The 21494-nt window shown below is 48.0% G+C and overlaps 1 protein-coding gene and 1 long non-coding RNA gene across 5 annotated transcripts in view; one reads left to right on the plus strand and one right to left on the minus strand.

Annotated features, from left to right (window-relative positions):
* STAG2 (STAG2 cohesin complex component) overlaps window positions 1-15963 on the minus strand; it is a 223882-nt gene extending 207919 nt beyond the window's left edge. The window contains exon 1 of one of the 4 annotated variants that reach the window (XM_075940974.1): window positions 15659-15963. The gene's annotated coding sequence lies outside the window, so the exon portion shown is untranslated. Of the gene's footprint in view, window positions 1-14201; window positions 14384-14476; window positions 14619-14797; window positions 14934-15658 lie in introns of those variants that run through there. The other 3 variants (XM_075940976.1, XM_006115390.4, XM_075940975.1) reach the window with 3 other exon arrangements.
* LOC142831247 (uncharacterized) overlaps window positions 15091-21494 on the plus strand; it is a 50825-nt gene continuing 44421 nt past the window's right edge. Inside the window, exon 1 of the long non-coding RNA XR_012906922.1 lies at window positions 15091-15519. This is a non-coding gene — a long non-coding RNA (uncharacterized LOC142831247). The remainder of the gene's footprint in view (window positions 15520-21494) is intronic.

Raw genomic sequence — 21494 nt, forward strand, 5'->3', positions numbered from 1 at the left:
AGCCTGGGCTTATCGGATTATCCTAACTATACACATTCTCTCCCCCCATTGCTGACTCTGTATCAGAGGCAGCAAGGGATGGGGGGGGAAAAGGAGGCAGGAGCCAGTGCCTGTGGGCAGTCAGCTACACATGAGCAGTGGATCCCATGCAACTGCCTCCCCACACACTCCTACACTCTGCTGCCTCTCTCAGAGGCACTAGCACGGGGGGGGGGGGGGAAGGCAGGGGGCAACCACTAAGCCACATGCCCCCCCACCCTTGCTGCCTTCCACAGAGACAGCAGGAGGGGGGCCAGCGGAAGCCATTGCTATGGGGGGGGGTCCAGCTTAAAAGCCATCTCTTCAGGAGCACCAACTTCCCAGAGCCCCCTCTCCCTCACCGCAGCCTGTATCAGAGGCAACAGCTGGGGGTAGGGGGGAGAGGAGTTGTATCGGAGCATCCTCGGTCTGGGGCAGACCCGGGCTCACCACAGCCAGAGGCTGCTCTGTGGGATGCCTGCAGAGCCTCTGCCCATGGAGAGCTCAGACAACACATGGACAGGGGCTGCTGCCTCTATATCTGAAGCAGCAGCATGGGGTGGCAGGCACAAGCTACTCTGTGCAAGGAGCTGATTTTTAAACCAGTTTTGCCTGCAGACCAGCTCCACCTGCCACCCTGTGCTGCTGCCTCAGATATAGAGCTCTGACCCCATGGACCATTGAATAATCATGTGATCACTACGATTTTGTGCAGTTACACAATTACGAAAGAATATATAACATCCCTATCCGACATTGCTCGAGTCTTTCACGGTAAGTGGCTGGGTGGGGTGGGAGTGCAAAGGTCAGGGTTAAGAGATGAGGGGCTCAGGACTAGACATGTTAAATTGAGGGTAACTGACTAATTGAATAGTCAATAGGGCATCTCTGCCTTCCAGCCCTAGGGCTGTTGCTACACTTTAAAGGCAAAAGCACCACGTGGAGACCGGGATCAGCCAGGGACTTCCCCGCTCACCCCAGGCTCCCAGTGGCACTGCCACTTTGAAAAGCCACCACAGGAGCCCCAAGTGAAGCTCCTCTCAACATTTCAAAGAAGCAGTACCGCATGGAGCCCAGGATCAACTGCAACCCAGGGTCCCCATCTGGCCCGGCCTGTACGTGGCATTTCAAAGCAGCAGACCCCGGACACCACGCAGCACTGCCACTTTGAAGCACCCCCACCTCTCCTTCCCCCCTTCCTGCTGCTTTTTGATTGAGGCAGCAAGGCCCCAGGGGGAGGGGAGAGAGGGGAAGTGACTAGTTGACTAGTGTGTTGACTATCTGATAAGCATTTGCTTATCGGATAGTGGACTAGTCGTTCACATCCCTACCCTTGTGGTGATTTGGAAGTATAACTGCCCCTTCTATCACAGCCTTCCCTCTCCGTTTGATAAGAAAAATCGCATTCCACACACATCCCATTGTCCTGACACAATCAAACCCTTATACCTTGCTTTTTTTAAATGTACACTTTAAATGTAGAAGCGCAGCGCCAGGTCCAGACCTCTGCGGCTCTGCTTTTTAAATGTAGTAAGAGCTGGCTTTTAAGTACAGTAAACTTCCAATAATCCGGCACCTTTAAGAACCAGGGGGTGCCGGATTATAAGATTTGCCAGACTATCGGAAGGGGGGACTATGAGGGATCTGAGGTGGGGGGGGGTGCCATCCCAGATCTTTCAAAGCCCCCCCTTCCGATAGTCCGGCTCTGCCCCAGGCGTCCCTGATTCAGCCGCTGCTGGTCAGTTTCAACAGCGGCTGAATCGGAGACCCCTGCAGCAGAGCAGCTGAAGTGCTGCCGGGTTGGTCCAGTAGCACCGACCCTTGGCGCGGCGAGACTGGCGTGGCGAGACCAACCCAGCAGCACCCCAGCTGCTCTTGGGGACGCCTGGGGCAGAGCAGCTGGGGTGCTGCCGGGTTGGTCCAGTAGCGCCGCTCCTCGGCGCTGTGGGACCAACCCAGCAGCATCCCAGCTGCTCTGCCCCAGGAGCTGCTCTGCCCCGGGCTTCCTGGAGTCAGCTGCTGGTCAGTTTCAATAGCAGCTGAATCCAGATGCCTGGGGCAGAGCAGCTGGGGCGCTGCCGGGTTGGTCTGGTAGCGCCAACCCTTGGCCAACCCAAGGTGTCCCCAAGTCAGCCGCTGCTGAAACTGATCAGGGGCTGATTCCAGGAAGCCTGGGGCAGAGCAGCTCTACCTCGGGATTCCTGGAGTCAGTCGCTGGTCAGTTTCAGCAGCGGCTGAATCGGGGACAGCTGGGGCGCTGCCAGGTTAGGTCCCGCAGCCCCAAGGGGCAGCGCTATGGGACCAACCCGTCAGCGCCCCAGCTGCTCTGCCCTAGGCGTCCCCGATTCAGCCGCTGGTCAGTTTTAGCAGCGGCTGAATCGGGGAACCTGGAGGCAGAGCAGCTCCAATGGTCCGGCTGCCCGGAGCACTTCCGGGTTCCTGATGGTGCCGGACCATCAGGAGCACCGGACCATCAGATGCCGGACCACTGGAGCTTTACTGTAGTAAGCTGCCTTTTAAGATTGCTCCCCACAGCCTGCGCCCCACCTCCCCTTGCTGCCTTGCGGGGGGGGAGGGGGGGGGAGAGAAGGATGCGAGTAGTCAAATAACTATTCTTTTACATCCCTAATGAATATCAGTAGGTTAAAATAAATAAGTAATTTTGTTCTTGGGTAACTGACCCATTAACAGAATTTCATAATATGGTTTTGTATGTCATTTTGAGATCATTGTAAATTAATGGATCCTAGACTAGGAAGTTTAGGTTTAGTCGTTGTTTTACATGGGTCCTAGTAATTAGTGACAAAGAGCTATTTAGTTTGCTTGACAAACTTGATCTTGGCTGATTAAGACCACATCACACTATTACTATAGTGGTCCGGCTGAATCAAGGCTGCTGTACCACTGTGAGATTGGCACAGGCTATGTGAGCAATATGAGTAAGCTCCCCCTCTTGACATAATAAAGTCACTTCAATGAGCATCGAGTTACGCAACGAAATACTGTGTACACCATGCCAGCGAAACTTAGGTCTCACAGAGGGGTCTTCCTTTCATACCCAGAGCAACAAGTTTTGTCAGCTAGCATAAGTGGTAGATGGTGGTGCAGAGATGGTCTGAATTAGCATGTTTCTTAGTAACATGGGGTCCACATCACAAAACCACATGTAAAATTTCACTTTTATTGGCAGTCACATCAGAGCTGAGGATTTATAAATAATATTGTTAGGCAGTTGAAGCTTTTTTTTAAAAAAGCTCTAAAAACCTATTAGTAGAAATTAACTGAAAGCAGTCTGTTTATATTAGAGGCAATAAGTGGGGAGCCATCTTGAATGGCAGCTTACTACTTAAAAGCCGGCTCTTATTACATTTAAAAGGCAGAGCTGTAGTGGTCCAGACCTGGCGCTGTGCATCTACATTTAAACTGTACATTTAAAACTCTACATTTGGAAGCCAGAGGTGCAGCCAGGGATCCGGTGCAAGCCGGGACTGCTTCAGCCCCGGCTTGCACCAGGTCGCGGACCTACCCCCATTGCAATTCTGCACTTTAAATGTAGTAGGAACCAGGCTGCCTGCATGCCGGTTCCTACTACATTTCAACTGCAAAGTGGCAGCGGCCCCTTATTGACTAATCGTACTCAATACAATTTGTCATTTACTCGCTACTTAACATCCTTAATATTCATAATTCTTAGATGTTATTATACTCTTTATTATATACCTTTGTTTAGAGATTTGATTGATATAAATATTAATATTCTTCCCAATATTCTTTCAATACTCTCCCTTTAGAGTGTTTCCACAAAAAAAACCTAAGACAAGCAAAAAACCTATTGGCTAGCCCCTGAATACAAAGACAGTTATTTTTCTACATATTTTCTGTTCGCTAAAAGCGTATATATTCCCAGAAAGACTCCTAAAAATCTGATTGTTAAATATTTTACCCTTTCTACCATCCCACTTTTAAACAGCCAATAAGATCATGATACTCAGAAAATAAACCTCTTATAGAGCCTATTATAACAAAATAATGAACAGATTGTTTGAAAATCCACAGTAAATTCAATCTTCATTACCAGATTATACACTGTAAATCTGAGAAAGATATTCTTCACGCAAAACAGAGTTTGCATCCCTACTTTAGTATGAAACTAACCATAAATAAGGCATCACCAGGTGGTTACTCTTTATTTATTGGCTACATTCCAAAAGTGAGCTTAAAAGGAGTCATAAATTCCTGCTTTGTTCCTAAAGTATGTGTACAATATATTTGAAATTTCACTCTGGGTTAGAAATTTCTATTTAGTTTCTCTAGCTTCTCTTTATAATTTTAATAGGAAGCCCTGGGATTTCAAATCTGACTAATTCTCCCACTGTCAACCAATCTATACAACAGCCTACTGAACCCAAAGAGCACTAATGCAAGGGGAGACAGGTGTTTAAATGTTGGATTTAAGAAAAGTTATAAAAATGTTTATAGTATAAATGAAAATTTTTGTATTGTGTACACAAATTTGGCTGATTGATGGGCGCAACAGCATAAAGCCTTTTCCAAGCCAAGCTCTATTTCTCTCAGATTTTAATCAGACAAGAGAAAGTCTCATGAGCACAAAAATGTAGTCTGCAAAGCTGCTACTATCATTATTTCATCCAATATGCCTAACATATGCAAAAGAAAATCTAGTTAGCCTAATGGTACATAACCTCTGCTCCTCCACCCACAAGTACACCACAACCAGCCCTCTTACTGCCAAGCCTTCTCATCTCCTCCTCTAACCACCTTGCTGCACACAACTCTTCAGTGTGTGCTCTCTCCCAACACAACCAGATACCACACCGTACCTTCTCCTCTTGTAAAAATAATCTAGTAAAGGGTGAAAAGTGAAGTTATGGTTGTGCCCACTTAATTGGAAAAAAACAAAGTCACCAAGAACAGTAGCCCTAAGCCCTCATGGATCCACTACTACCGCCTCTAATGCCCTGAATCTGCATCAAATTCATCATCATCATCAGGGCTTGACAAACACCGACGAAATCTGCTTGTCAGCCCCGCACTGCGCATGCACAAGATCCGTATTACGCATGTGCGTGCCGCCGGTGAATTGGGTGACCGGCTGAAATCTACTCGTCACAGGCAAGTAGATTCAATGATTTGTCAAGCCCTGATCATCATAATGTTCTAAAATTAAAGCGACGTATAGGAGCAGAGTTCAGATTATGCAGGCAATCTTTATTTCTGGCTCCAGGATCTACCAGTATATCCCAATTGCTGTGAAGCAGAGTGGCCATCCACAGACCCAGAGGGAGTGGAGCCAGGCTCCATCTCATCACGTGACTGGAAGTCAGGAGGCAGGAAAAAAAAAGTATTAAAGGCCAGCTCAGGAGCCCCAATCAAACCCCAAATGCCAAAGGAACCAGATGCCTGACCCCATGCTCGAAGGCTGCTGGGGAGCTAAAAGGAGACTGAGCACTGGGTCAGGACAACCAGGACCTCAGACAGACTTTGATCCTGAAGTGCCAACCATGCCAGTGGTTCCAACCCTCAACATCCCAGAGGAACTGCACTGGAGCCAGGTATGCCTGGAGAAAGAGTGTAGAAGTAGCCTAGCGACAACTGACCTTAGTCTGGATGAGTCAGCATGTTGCAGGTAAGATACCCGCTGACACAGTGGCAGCTGGATCTGCCACTGTTAGGGCCTTGGGCTGGGATGCAGTAGAGAGGGTGGGTTTGTGTCTCCCCCACCCCTGCTAACACAATCTGGGGTGGCAGTCTTCCCCTACTATTGTAGGACAACCGCCTACGCCTGTCAGCTCTCTGCCAGAACTAGGAGACCTGACAGTTTGTAGTCTAAGACAGAATCAGGGCCTAGGCCTAGTGACTGTTGTTTGGCCTGAGCTACCTAACTGGTGTTGTTTGTTGCCCCATCCCAGTAAGGGGCCACGTTAGTGTAGGTTGTTTTGGGGGTGGGTTTTTTTTTTTTGCTTATTTGTGTGCAGCCCCTGACCCAAAAAAAGTTCCCCAACTGTGGCTTATGGGCTAATTGCTTAAAGGCTCAACCTAAGCACATGTTCGAACTTCTGAACTGTGGAGTAGGTATATTAGGTACCAGGTAACTGAACAGTCGTGTAACCGTGGAAAATATTGTTGGAAACTTGACTATTTGATAATCCCCGAGAGCAGGGCCAGCAGCCAGTGCACTCCCAGCCCCACTCCCGGGGACCCCCTGCTACTCCGTGCTGCTGCCTCTGATACAGAAGCAGCAGCACAGGTTGGAAGGCGGTCCACAAGGGGAACCGTTTAAAAAACAGCTCCCTGTACAAACCGGCTACCTGCCCCCCATACTGCTGCCTCTGATACAGAAGCAATAGCCCCTGTCCACAGGGGTCCAAGCTCACCACAGAAAGAAGCTGCGGGGGGGGGGGGGGGGGGTTGAGTAGAGGAGGCTGCTGCAAAGCAGCCTCAGTCCATGGGGAGTTTGGACCCTCCTAGACAGGGACTGCTGCTTAGAAGCAGTTTCTGCCCGTGGCAGGTCCAGGTTCGCCACCGACAGAGACCGCTCTGTGGGATGTGAAGCAGCCTCTATTCACAAGGAGCTCAGGCCTGCTGTAGAGAGAGGCTGCCTCTAATAGCAGCATCAGCATGGGGGGTAGGCGGCACCACAGAGCCAGTGCTGAGAGCCGGCTCCCCCCAGCACCGGTTCCTGCTTCTACTCCACATACCCCGCACTGCCTCTGATACAGGGGCAGGAACGGAGGGGGGGGGTTTTGATTACTAGGCTTATTAGTTAATCATATAGTCTCCTGCTCATTGACATCCCTGTTATGGACTGTTTGTTTGCTGCCTGCCCAGAACCAGGGCCCAGGCTTAGTGACTGTTACCTAGCCTGAGCACGGGCCTGTAGGTGTTTGTTGCCCCACCCTGAAACAGGGCCTAGTCCTATAGACTGCTGATGACTACTGACTGTCAGCTCCACGTGCCCCTAGGCAATTGTTGCCTGCCCTAAGGACTGGGTTACTACAGGACAGAGCGCTGAATAAGTGGCACAGCTGAGTCCGTGTGCGCGATTAAGCAGGTTTGTAGTGAGGCAGAGTGGCTGCCTACTGACCCGAAGGGCTACACTAATCTATTGGTTGATGACCACTGCTATAGACTCTGAAAACTGTAACCAAAAAGTGGAAATGTAAAAAATATGTAAGCAACTAGAGTAAGTCCTTTGGAATAGAAGCACTTAATGCAATAGAGATTGCATTTTCTGTGGGCCAAGTACATCACACACATCAGGGACGTCCTGAATTCCCCCGTTTCCTCACAGAAGCTCCCTGTGTTCCACCCTACTTTTTCATTGACCCTTTGCAACTCATCTTCTCCCCTTCATTTTGGGGGGACAGGAATATCCTCCCTCCATTCCCTGTTCACCACGTAACTGTCCTCTATTCTCATTCCAGTGTTGTGTGTGCTCCCTTCACCCCATACTAGAATACCACATTATCTCTTATTCTGCAAGCTGCCTCTTTATCATAGCAGGGACTCTATATTCAGACTCCCTTATTTACTCCTCCACCATATCAGGGTCTCTGTTTCCCCATGTAACCTTCCTTCCCACCAGCATTTGTGTTCTGCTGCTCTGTGCATGCCCCCATTTCCCATCTCAATTTTATTATCTTTCTGCCTGGGTCAATAGTTTTTCAGTTTAAATATTGTCAACTTTTAAACTGTATTATAAGGATGAGCAGGATTGAGATGAGGGATGTTAGGTTGGTATTTATTTCTGGATGCCATCAGTAGATTCTTTTATCTTCAGAAAATTACACCAACTGAAGTTGGTGGCTCTGCTTCTCAGATGCCAAGGAACCTGTGCGTACCTCATTTTCCCCTTTTGTTTTTCACAATTTTTACCAAAGTCAACAGTATTTTGGGCATTGATACCTAAAGTATCCCTGATCTTTTGGAAGTATGCATCACTCAAGTAGTCAGAAATAAAAACTTTAACAAGCCCCCAAGTGAGAGTTTTAGTTAAAAAAAAATCAGAGCCTGGGATATTGAAAAAGGTCTCTCTCAGTAACGAGAAATGGGATCCATGAGCAAATGTAACTTTCACAAGAATTTTATTTAATACTATGCTGTTAAATCGGATGAATACTGATATGGAAAATAACACTAAATTATCATGATTTGATTACAGGTGACCAACTCAAGAGTATCTCAAGTCACAGTGCACCTGAATTGTAGTTACTAAGCAAGAAGTCACTAAAATTGAAAATGTATTCTGGCACATCAGAAAATACCAGAAACATTGTTTTGTAATCTAACCAAGTTTCATGGAAAAGGACTTATCTACAAAAGGAGACCATCCATCCTACAGCTATTTTCTATACAAAACCATCAAACAATCATGTAATATCCAATAGAAAAAAAAGCTGTCTAAATTTTTATTTGCTACTTTTACAGTGATTCAGCTGATATTTGTACAATACAGTATTTTTGTAACCCACGGAATATACAGTAAACTTCCGATAATCCGGCACTTTTAGGACCCGAGGGGGGGGGGCGGATTATCAAATATGCCGGACTATCAGAAAGGGGGGCTATGAGAGGTCTGGGGCAGGGTGGGCTGGAGGCGCTCCGGGACCAACCCGGCAGCACCCCAGCTGCTCTGCCGCAGGCATCCCCAAGTCAGCCACTGCTGCAACTGACCAGCGGCTGACTTGGGGAAGCCGGGGGAAAAGCAGATGGGGTGCTGCCGGGTTGGTCTCATAGCACTGCCCCTCGGTGCTGTGGGACCAACCCGGCAAAACCCCAGGTGCTCTGCCCCAGACTTCCCCAAGTTAGCCACTGCTGAAACTGACCAGCGGCTGACTAGGGGAAGCCCAGGGCAGAGCAGCTCCGATTGTCCGGCTGCCTTGAGTTCCAGCCGGTGCCGGACTATCAGGAGTGCCAGACCACTGGATGCCGGACAACTGGAGTTTTACAGTAAAAGGACATTTGAGTTATATGGTTTCACATCTCTTTTCCAAGATGAATATAAACTAGTCGCTTCTCCTCCCCGCCCTTGCTGCCTCTATAAGAGAAAGCAAGAGGTGGTGGGGGGGGGGGGGGGGGGCTGGCTTAAAAAGTTCCCCCAAGCACCATCTCCACAAGGGGTATGGGAGGCAGAGGGATAGTGGGGACTGGGCACAAGCCGGGAATCAGCTGATTCCTGGCTCAAGCCCAATCTCATACATTGCACTTCTGCTTTTTAAATGTATTAAGAGCCAGGAGGCTCTTAATTCATTTAAAAGGGTGGTGCACAGCTATGGGGACCCAGCACAAGTCACAAATCAGCTGTCCTGGCTTGCGCAGGTCTTCCCTTCCCCTCCTCTCCCCCTCCACCACCACCCTTTTAAATGTATTAAGAGCCTGCTAGTTCTTAAAATTTAAAAGGCAGAGTCACAACAGGGTTAGCTCCCTGGGCCAGGAGCTAACCCTACTGCAGCTCCTCCACTTATTGACTAATAAATGAGTTGATTAAACATCACTATTAGGGATTTAAAATGCCATGTAATTAGTTAACTAGTTAAACTTAACGTTTTACCAGTTAACTGATAAAAGGGGTAAGAGCTACTTCAGCCTGTCTGCTCTGGACCTGGTGTGGGACTAGCGGTGGTGGCGGACGACACAACACCTGCCAGGTCTCAGGATGGGAGTTGGCATCCTCACATGGGACAGCCCGCCTTCTCCTGCTCAACTCCCCCACCCCCCCACACACACACACAAAGCTGCTGACTCCCAGCTCATTCAGGCTGGGGGCCAGCAGCCCCCCCAGAGGTGGAGCAGTCCTCTGCCTGCAGCAGGCCACAGACCTGTGGGCTCTTCCTGGGTAACCAGTTAACTGTTCACATGTATTTAATAAGCTCAATATTTGAGTTTACTAGAACACAGCTGTACTGAGAGGATTTCATTATGATTTGAAATGTTAGATACTGTGTAACTGAATAAAATCTATCAGAGGCAGCAGCCTGGGGTGGTGAGGCAGGCAGATTCAGTGCTCATGGGGGGCCTGCTTAAAGCCAGCTCCTCCTTCCTCCATTGCTACTTCTAACACAGAGGCAGCGGGGCGGGGGGGGGGGGGGGGGAGTGCATGTAGTTGACAAGCTTAAGCCTTGGTTAATTGGTTATCGGTTAATCCTATAGCCAACTACACGTTGACATCCCTAGTTATGATGAAGCAAAGCAGAACATGCTGTGTTAAGCCAATGATTTATCAGCTAAATGTCCGTGTTTGGAAAAGGAAGTCCAGTTTGGTTTTACAAAAACATCAAAACAGTTCTTTTTCACTGCCAAGAGATTACATTCGGTATTTTTAATAAAAAATGATCAAAACCATCCTTTTTCTTGTAAGTTCTCCCACATATCACTGTTTCTTTTGAAGAATCACTGCATCCTTGGAGCAAAGCAACTGGAAAATACCTAGCAAATAATTGATCAAATCAAATCTAGTCTCTAACTGCAAACAGTATGTAACAAACCTTACCTGGTGTTGAGAGGGAAGGTGCTAACAGCACTAACTTCTGCAGAACTGAAACTTGTCATTTATAGTTACAATACGATCTTCTGAACATGAACAGTAAATGCAGTTTTGTCTTCCTGCATCTGTAGATTATATCTGTTGTTTCAGGCAGTCTACCACCCAAACCCTGCCCACAGCACACAGTGTGAACAGGTGGCTGCAAGTTCAGGTATTCCTATGGGAACCCCTTATTGGCCCCTGAGCAGTAGCAAAATGGTCTCCTGGCCACTACTCTAGACTACAGCTAGGAAGGCACAGTTAGTCTGTCCCACGAAACCTTGAGATTTCAAAATCTTCTCTCATTGGACATTGGGAGAAAACCAAGATCTTCCAAAACGTTCAAAGGAAACTGAAACACCTGCTCCACAGCAGCCAATAACACACAGTTGAGTCACCTCTTTGAGAGAGCCAGAATCAAATTCCTTTGAATCAAGCAGAGCAGCAATTAGAACCTGGGTCTCCCACATCCCAGTGAGCACCCTTATCTCTAGCTAGTCTGATGGATGGGTGACATCTCACACTCACAGGCCTGATCTACATTTAAATTTAGGATAGCATAACTAGGGTGCTCAGAGATGTAAAAATTTACAACCCAAGTGCTGCAGCTATGGTGACCTAACTCATGGAGAAGATGCAGTCAAGTTTAAAAAAAAACAAACATACACACACCTTCTGTTCCTGTACAAAGGATCTACACTATAAGAGAGCATCTCAGCTACGGTACCATAGCTCTGCAGCAGTAGCACCCATAGCCTAGATATACAGCCGCACTCAAAGGGTGCATCTAGACTGGCAAGATTTTGCGCAAAAGCTGTCTACACTGGCCGCTTGAATTTGTGCAAGAGCACTGACTTTGTAATGTACAAAATCAGTGCTTCTGGCGCAAATGCTTTCACGCCCCCCCTCGGGAAAAAGCCCACTTGCACAAGAATACTTGCTCAAGAGGGACAGTGTAGACAGGGAAGAATTGTTTTGTGCAAAAAAGCCCCAATGGCTAAAACGGTGATCGGGGCTTTCTTGCACAAAATCGCGTCTAGACTGGACACGGATGCTTTTGCGCAAAAGCACTTTTTGCACAAAAGCATCCGTGCCAATATAGACACACTTTTGCGGAAATACTTTTAACGGAAAACCTTTTCCGTTAAAAGTATTTCCGCAAAATCATGCCAGTCTAGACGCAGCAGCCAAAAAGTATATCCTCACCTTGAGAAGCCTTCCTGATGAAAGCTTCAGTTTAAGGTTTAACTTACATTTCTACCAAAAAAAAAAAAAAACCCACACCACGTTTTTGATTAGCCAGCATTTTCCAACTAATAGTTTTGTGAAAAATCTCAACCACTCTTAGAGACTGGGGCCTGGAATATCCTCATTTTTACTTATAACCTCACTACACACCAGTGGGATTCATACCACCTGCAAAAACAGATCAATCAGCCAGAGACCCTAAACCTTGCTGTAAAGAAACAGAGAACACTCACAGAACAGGATTTCATAGGGAAAAAAAGCATGCATCCATTGCCTAGGCTCTCTAAATCATTTCTCTGGCATGATAAAATTGATGGAAGCTTTAAAATTATCCATTGAAAACAGCTGTGTGCCTACACTCACCATGAGTCTTCCACCACCACAACCAACCAAACCTTAAGAGCACTCCTAGCAATGGAGTATGATAAATCTGACTACTATCCTATAGAATGATATATCACAAATTAGAGGGGTAGTCATGTTAGCCTGGAGCTGCAAAAGCGACAAGGAGTCCTGTGGCCCCTTATAGACTAACAGATGTATTGGATCATAAGCGTATGCATTTTGATATTTTATCAAAATGGTTGCATTTTGATATTTTAATCCTGATGGTCACTCTCATACAAAGGAAAAGCAGAAAGGAACGTCATTACTCAGGCTTGATCTATACTTAAATGTTAACACAGCTACATCAGGCAGACAGGAGAACCACACATTTCTGACTAACACAGCTATGCTGAACTAAGCCCCAATGTTAATGAAAGAAAGCTAAAGACAGAAGCAAATTTTGTTCAGATATGTAGTGTTCCTACACCAATGGAAAACCACCATAGGCTTTTCCTATACTGTAGGATTATGCCAGATGCCACTAGTCTCCATAATACAGACAAACTAGTTGAAGATTTCCTCCACCCCCCAAAAAAAACCAAACAAGTTTTAATTGGCATTATGAAGCCTCAGCAGAGCATCATGACAGTTTTTAATCCGTAAAAATCATAGGGAACAGTCACAGAACTAGTGTTAAAGTCAGTGTTTGTAAAATATGTGATTACTAAGTGTTAGCTATAACTACACACAATACTATACACAGTTCCGGATATTTTTTCCTGATATTGAGGTATACAACTAGTGAAAACGTCCCAAAAAGAATGAAAATCGTTAAGGAGGGCATTAAGGTAGTAACTGTTCTTGCTGAGCCAAGGGTGAAAACTAGAAGCAGTAGGATGAAACATTCTGTGAGTTGTTCAAAAGGAAAAGTTAGGATAAATCTTAATAAGGCTATCACAATTATGTCTATTATACTGTGGAATATTCTATTAAGGGAAAAGGTGGAAGCCCTAATCACCAATCTTTTAAAACAAGGCTGGACAAAACATTCAAGTAGTTACTCTAAGGAACAATTCCAGTATTAGACCCCAGGGAGGAGACCAAAGAGTTTTCCAGTTCTCATTTCTATTAGTATATGGTATCAGCTGCCTTCCTTCCAAGGATCAAAGCAGGAGCACTAACGATTTAATGAAGCACATTCTTGCTCGATTTCTTAACTGTGTGCACTTCAGACATATTGCAAACTGCAGCAACTCTGAAAGCTCAGACTTTCTAAGCTAGCTACCAAACAGCTTTGCTGTGCCGCACATCATCTTGTGTTCGTGACGTCCAGACCCCAAGTTCACTAAACCCGCTGTGGGCGCTCGCCCTATGGGAGAGCAAGCACATCAGCTCCTTCTCCGATGCGGATGACCAATGGGAAAAAAGAGAAAGGAGAGGCGAGTGAGTGTTTCGAGGACATGAACAAACACAACCGGCTCTCCAGCAGGCCTCATTAGAGCTGCGAGTGACGCACTTCGGTAACCCGACTCCCCACCCCTGTTAAGCGCTGGGGCGCTGACACAGCCCCTCCTCCCCTGAAGGAGGGCGACGACGACAGTAAGAGAAAAGCGAGAGAGAACCGGCTCCAGGCTACCTCGTTACAGTCTCACAGAGAAAGAAACCTCTTGTCGCAACCCTAAAACTGATGGGGGAGAGAGAGAAGGGCTAAGTCATCAGGATCAAGTTGCTAACGAGACCAGCTGTAAAGACACAAACAAAGTGTGGCTACAGAGAGCAAAAGGGGAGACAGCCCCCTGAACAAGACATAATTTGTGTTTACAAGGGTAAAGAGTGAATAGAAGAGTTTTAAACGATAATAGCCGGAGAACTATTCAAAACTCGGAAATAAATCGTTCTGCAACTGTTACAGAAAAGTTTGTAATAGCTAAATGCATAATTTGTGGAGAAAAAAGTAACCGATTCAAAGAGAAAAACAGCCATTCCCCTGCCACTGCTGGGGGGGGGGGGGGAAGGGATCGGCCAGCCATCCCGGGTATTTTATGGGGAAACAAGTATCACCTACAGCACCAATGGCTGGAGAAGACGGAAACAAGAAGATCATCCAGACAGCGAGGGCCCCAGCACCACCACACACCAGAAGCGAGCCTTGTGTTTACGTTGATCTCTAGAGGACTGTGAAAACAACGTTCCATGTTTGGCGGAATTAACTTGATGCCGCTGTACCCAACCTTTCCACTCCTCGTCTGCCCGTTCCAATGAGCCCCTAAAAAGACGCCTGCATGCGCGTAGCAAGAAAGCTCAGAAAGGGAAAAAACTGGGAAAGCCGCTTCCTCCTACCTGGGCAAGGTTCAGCTCAGTTCAGCGCACGCTGAGGAGGAGAAGGGGGTCTGTGCAAAGCTGTCTAAAACAAAAGTGGCGCCAAAACCCCCCAGTAATCAGCCTTCTTCCTCCTCTTCCCCTCCCCCTCACAGGCCAGTTAGGGCCCAGCAGGGCTCCAGCAACACGCGGCTCCCGACACCAAGCGAACCCGGCCCAAGTTTGCACTGGCCCCTTTCCCAAAACTGAACCGAAACTGCCCCCAAGTCTTCTTCAAGGAGCAGGCGAGAAAGCCCCTGGAATAAGCGATGTGGAAGGAGCGCATGGGTGCCCGGAACTCACTCCGCAAAGGCTGCGCTCGCTGCCAGATCAACTCCTGCAGGGCGGGAGGAGGTCAAACCCTAGGGCTCCAGTCATGTCCGAAAGGGGGCAAGGCGCTTCCTCCATTCCGCCCCAAAGTGCCGCGCAGGGAGGACCAGGCCCGCGCAGGGGTCAGTCAGTCGGGGGTACCAATAGCGGGCGGGGGGCGGCATGTCCCCCAAGTCCTGGGGCTTGAGAGGAGTGGCACTAGCTGTCAGGCACGGCCCCGAGCCCCGGCCGCTCTCCCAGACTCACAAGCCAGGGCCCAAAACAGCCGCCCTACCATTTTCTCGCGCGCGCCAGGCCGCCCCTCGCTGTGGTGCCGACCCCCCTCGCTGGCCAGCGAGTACGGCTCCCTCTCGTCCCGCTCCCCTCCCCTCGAGCGGCCCGGCCCGGCTCTCCCCGCACACACAATGCCCCAGTCCTCCATCTTGCCAGCAGCCCCGGCTCGGCTCAGGAGAAGGGGGAGGAGGAAGAGGAGGTTCTCCATTTTAGCTCGCGGAGCGCCGGGCCTAGACCGCCTGCGGCCGAGGAAGGGTAGAAGGAAGGGGGCTCCTCTAGAGCGGGCGGGCGGGCAGCGAGGCCGCTTTCGGAGCCCTCTCTCTCCCCCTCCCCGCCGGGGAGCGCTGGGAAAGGGGGGTGGGGGAGCGGGGGGCTGGAATGTTTTCTCGGCTCGGCCCCGCGTCCTCCATCTTGGCTGCACTGTAAGTCCTGTGGCCAACCGGCCCGGCGCCCCGCTCGCTCCCCCGGGGCCCGGGCCTGGCCGCTCCCCGCCGCCACACACTCGGCTCGCGAGTCCCCCCTCCAAACTTCCAGAAGCTTCGCCGCCATTTTCTAACTTACCTTGCCCAGTGTCGGCGCAGGCAGCTCGGAGGCCCGGACCCGCGGCCCCGTCCCTGCCCCCCCTCGGCCCGGTTGCGGGGTGCGTGCGGCCGGCCCGGCTCGGAAGCGCCGCTGCGGAGGGGATTAGACCCGGGCGCTGGGAGCGGGCAGGTTATTTAATTTGGCGGCGGCGCTGGGGATTGTTTGGGGTGTTCGCTGCTCGGCGGCTCGCGAGCGAATGGAGGGCGCAGGCGCCACCTGGCGGCCACTGAGCGAGGCCGGCTATCCTGGGCGTGGGGCGACATCTGCCGGCCGGGCCGGGGAGGCCGCCACGCTCCCCTCCCCGCTAGCCTCCGAGCGGGTAAACAAGGTGGCGCGCATGCCCAGGCCTGCCTACTCCCACCCACCCCCGAGTCACGCGGGGCTGGGCAGGGCACGCGCCCAACTCTCCTCAGCGCGGCCGCGTGAGCCCGGAGCAGCGCGCCTGGGGGTGGGCACGTACGGGCCGTTGGGAAGGCGGGGGTGGGGCCGTGCGGAGACGGCGGGGTCCCGCCTCCCGCGGGGAGGCCCGGGGACAGCTCAGCGGGGAGAGGCGCTAGCTCGGGGCAGGCGCGGAGCTGCTGCTGGGGGTAGCGCCTGGCAGAGCGAGCTCCGGTTTCTCACGTCCGCAGGGCGCAGCCTGGCCGCTGGGGCTGCCTGCCCTGAAGGGCGTTTGATTCGGTGGCTCTCTGCCCCTCCCCCCGCCTGTCAGGGCACAGCCTGGCTCAGCCCGCCTGGAGCTCTGCAGGGACTCGGCAGACCTGCTGCTCGGCTGGGCTTGGGGCGGTAGCCCGGCAGGGGCAGGGCATGGCTGGCTCTTGTCGTTCACCAGCTCTGCTCGGAGCCAGGGGCCATGGGCTGATGTGAGGGTCATACCAGGCTTACCTGGTGCTATGTCCCACAGTCAGATGGAGCCCATAATCCCTCCCCTTCTCCCACCCAAGGGCAAGCCTGGTGGGGACTAGCACTCAGGCTGTGGCAGGCAGGTGGAGCCCTGCAGATGATGCACAGCAGTTGACCTCCAGCAATGCATCATGGAGCGGGAAGAGACCTCAGGAGGTCATCAAGTCCTGCCCGAGGCAGGACCAATCCCCTCTAAATCAACCCAGCAAAGGCATTATCAAACCAAGACTTAAAAACCTCTAGGGATGGAGATTCCACCACCTCCCTAGGTAACCCATTCCAGGGCTTCACCACCCTCCTAGTGAAATAGTTTTTCTTAATATCCAACCTAGACCTCTGCTTCAATGAAGTTGCTGGAGCTGGTCAGGCCCTGCAACAGGGTAACCAGGAGCAGTGCCCTGGGGAGAGGACCATGCTGCACCCCCATGGCCACACCCCAACTCATGATGCTGTGCAGGGCTTGAGTTCCACTATCTGGGGTACAATTGCTCAGGCACTGGGCTCTGCTCTGCAAATGCAGGGTGCAGATCATGATTCTAAGCCTCTGCTTCTAGAGTTGTTGTCCTGGCTTTGCTCCCTCCCAGTCTGGCAGGGTGGCCACACTACCCTGCCTCCATCTCCGTAGCTCATATCTGGATCAGGGCAGGTGCATCAGCCTAGCTCATGCTCTCCCCACAGTTGAGGAGTCCTGCTGCTGGGGTCAGTGCTAAATTCAGATAAGTGTTCCCCACTGCCCTTGCCCACACTGGATGGGCTGGAGACAAGGCTAGGAGGGGGAGAGTAGCCACACTTCAGTCAAGTGCAATCACTGCTTTCTTGGTCATATGAGATGAATTGAGCTGCAGTCTTAGGAGACACGACCCAGTTTGGAGAACAGGAGCTAGAGTGGTGTGCTTGGCAGTAGGGACATTTGGGATGAAAGGAATCTGACCAAGTGCAAGCTGGAAGGGGATCTTGTGAGTTTGGGGGATCTGAAAGGACATGGGTTTGGTCCAGTTCAGTCTGGGCAGGGATGTGGGTTTGATCCGAGGTGGAGGGTTGGCTCAGTCCTGGGGCACAGCTGATTAGGATTCTAGTGTCTGTGCCTCTCTTCCCACAAGGAAGGACAAGCAATGCTAACATGAATAATGATGGTGTAAATAAAATGTATTAAAGTTTTTAAAAATATTTTAAACCATTTTAAATGTGCCACAATTTCATACAAAATTTAATTCAATCCCTGGGAGTTCATATGAGAAATATAAAGGGTGAGATAGTGTAAAGGTTCCCTTGTTAGGGGAACAGTATGGGACTGGTGGTTTGGCCAACTTTTGCGCTTGTCAGCCTCCCACTAGCCAGCAGCAGGTCAGATAATTCCCCTCTCCATCCCTGCCCTGGGAAATGTAGACTCCTTGGAGCTGTCTCATGGTGTAGAGCTTACCCCAAGGCCAAGGAGCAGGGACTCCTCAGCTCCATGGCAGAGCTTTGTGTTTGTTTACTGCTATCTAAAGGTTTTTTAAGAATTTTACAGATAGGTCAAATTTTAGCTCTTTTTTTAGACTGTCTATGAATTTACTGACAGTTGGCAACTCTGCCCAAAGTCCAAGAGTGCTACAGAAAGGAGTTCTACAAATATTTGTAGAAATAACTATTGTTAATCCACAGTTACAGGGAACAAGTTGGTGGGTTATTGAGAAGTAAGGTAGTTCTGAATTTCAATCAATTCACCCTGCAGCAATTCCACTCTAGAATCACATGATTTTTGGTCTTATGGAATAGTATGGCATGTTGCCACTGTGGATCATTAGTAATGTTACGAATATGCAAGAAGCATTTACAAGTATTAGGCAATTTTAGTAACTGTTAGTAAGAATTAGGTGTTGAAACTTAGTGTTACATACAATATTAACTGCAACTAGTATCAAATTTATTCCATCTGTTTGACTTTTCTTTCCAGTTGTAAATTGTAGCCAACAATAATCTATTTTATATAAAATAACATGAGAAAATAATTTGAACCTTTGAAATATGGTTGTCCAGCTTGTGAACTGCTTCTGAATTATTTTGTGTTGGGGGCCCTTGAAGCAGGCACATATTCCTGTGTGATTTGTACATCACCAAGATCACTGACAGAACTCAATAACGTGTATCTAAAAACATCAATGTATTTGCAAATGGTAAAACAAATATTTTGGTATATATAGAGAATATTCAAATGCTATTACTTGTATATTCATTTCTTAAAAAAACAAATACATTAATGCAAACTCAGAGAGTGACCATTATCCCACCTACTTTTTATTAATTAGTGTCTGTGTATAATAGAGGTATGCTATAGGCAGTTGTATCTACTGGTAAATACATAACATATAAGGGATATGCATCTGTCCCAAAATTCTGAAACATACACATATGTTGTGAATAAATCAATAGCTGTTAATATGCCAAAGGAGAGTGGAAAGATAGCCCAGCAATGTGTCACACAACTTGCACATATTTCTTGCAAAGAATTAACAGATGATGCACATGAAGGAGTCTGTTGGTGAATTCCTGGCTTCACTGATTTCAACAGGACCAGGAATTCACTTTCTGTGCCTTTAAAAAATAAATAGCCAGGAAACACTAATATTTTTAATATGAACCCAGATCACAAGTTGAAGTGTCACTCTAGAGCACAGGCCAGCTGCAATTCACCAGCTATTCCCTAGCCCTAGCAGAGAGGCATCTCAGAGAAGGCACATATGTAATGATGAGCACTGCCTGACTCCCACATCACAGAAAGGATCTTTCTAGCAGATGGAAGGAAGTATAAAAGAGAGACAGTGACATCATCACTTGACCTCTCTCCTCCAACCCATATCAACACCTGGAAGAGCATCTGAAAGTCAAAGACTTTGAACTAGGAAGATTGGTTCCAGGAAGGGACCAGTCCAGTCTGTGTTCTGAGGAATTGTGAGCTGCCTGTAATGTCTATTAGGATGAGAAACTACTTGATTCAAATCTTGCTTTGCTGGTTAAAGTTAGAATTTAGAGGATGTCTCCATTTTTATTTCTTCGGTAACCAATTTTGATATCTATGTCTGCAATTTATAATAATTTAAAATCTATCTTTCTGTAGTTAATAAATCTGTTTTATATTTTAACTAAAACTGTGTGGCTTTGGTTGAAGACGTTGGGGACTCTCAGCTCAGATTACAAAGGATGGTGGTACATGTCCACTTTCCTTTGGTGGCAAACTAATTGATGAGTTTCCACTTCTCAAGGGAGTCTTGAGCAGTGTAAAATGGCATATCAGAGGTGCTAGTCAGATGATTGGCTGGTGCCTGTCCCTGTATGATTCATGAATGGCTCAGGGAGTGTTCATGGAATACAGCTGGGTGTGGGATTCCACATGCTGAAGACTGAATGATCACAGTACCGGAATGCGTGTTGCCGCTTGTCACTGGCATATCTTTGTAAAAGTCAACCCAGGCTAATGAATTAAGGGATACAGTGGTCCCACAATTCCATCATTTACCACAAGGATCCCGTCACATTGTCTTCCACACATTTTGTATGCATATTCTTCACTCCATATCCAAGTTATTGATGAAAATATTGAATTGTATCAGACTTATGGCATCATCCTTCCAGTTTGACAGTAAACATAAGCCAGTGGGGTAACCTGGAGAGAAAATTATGCATTAGTAGTTGTGGTCTTTGTAACTAGAGTGACCCTTCATGGATCAAATGGTGGGTAAAGCATATTTTATATAATTTGCAGGCAGCTAAAAATAATTTAAAAATAAATGTCTGATGCAGTCATTTGTGCTGTATAGTTATTCCATGTGTAATAAGCTAGTTATTACACACACAAATGTATTGGAAAGGCACAGGACCATACATTAAAATATGTTACAGCCAGAATTTGCTTCCATGCAAGTACAGGTTTCCCTTTCCCCAGTTTCCAGAATTAGAGGAAATCATGAAGCTAAGCAAACAAACTGTCTTGAAAGCAAAATATATTTAAATATTTAAAAAACTATAGTGTCTACTATTCTGGTATATTTTTGGAGAAAGTTAAATGAAGGTTTTTCAAGGAAGCAATGAATGGGGTAAAAGTGAAAGCTATGGAGGAAAAGTCCTGTTGTAAGACTTTGGGTACACCCTAAAATAATATCTTGAATAACTAGTCACAGAATTGCATTCAAAGTGTTATTTTTATGTTTTACACATTGGAGCAAAGGTGCTGTTGCTGATCCTGAGTATGAGCCTGCAAATACCAGTTTGGAAGTAGTGGATGAAGTGTGAACTAATAGGTATTTAATGTGTGAAAAACTTAAAGCTAAATTTAAAAACTGTGCTTGTTATGTAGACATGTTAAATGAGAAATAGAAAAGACGGGAAGGACCTGGGTCCACCTGTCCTCCCTACAATTGCAAGAAATTGACTGGACATAATACACCTATTCATTACATTAATCAAGCTATACACCCTCAAAAATAAAGTTTCAGGTGTACCTGAGCATGTGGTATTGTCATTTTCAATCCCAGAATTTACCAGTGGCTCCAGCTTTCTCTGAGAAACAGACTTCTTGTGCACCAGAACCTTGCTCTGGCTTTGTCTGGGCTGCAGCCATCTCCTGGAAGTTTGTTTTCAGACTGTGCTCCTCAAAAGGCTCCTGGGCTCCAGGCTGCTCCCACTGATTCACTGCACTCCAGAGAATGCTCTATGAGCATTGTGGGACACCCATCCCCATACAACTGTATCTAGTTAGTTTCCATCTCCCCACTCCTTAATAACTTAACTCAGGCTTTTTAGAAAACATGTGGACAGTGCAGCTGGAAGCAGGCCTTCCAGCCCAGGTAAACAGACCCACACTAGCAGGCCTCGAGTTAGCCTACTAAAAATAGCATTGTGGTAACAGTGGAGACTCTAGCTAGTCAGCCAGATGACA

This window comes from Pelodiscus sinensis, chromosome 13 (genome assembly GCF_049634645.1).
Source record: "Pelodiscus sinensis isolate JC-2024 chromosome 13, ASM4963464v1, whole genome shotgun sequence".
NCBI lineage: Eukaryota > Metazoa > Chordata > Testudines > Trionychidae > Pelodiscus > Pelodiscus sinensis.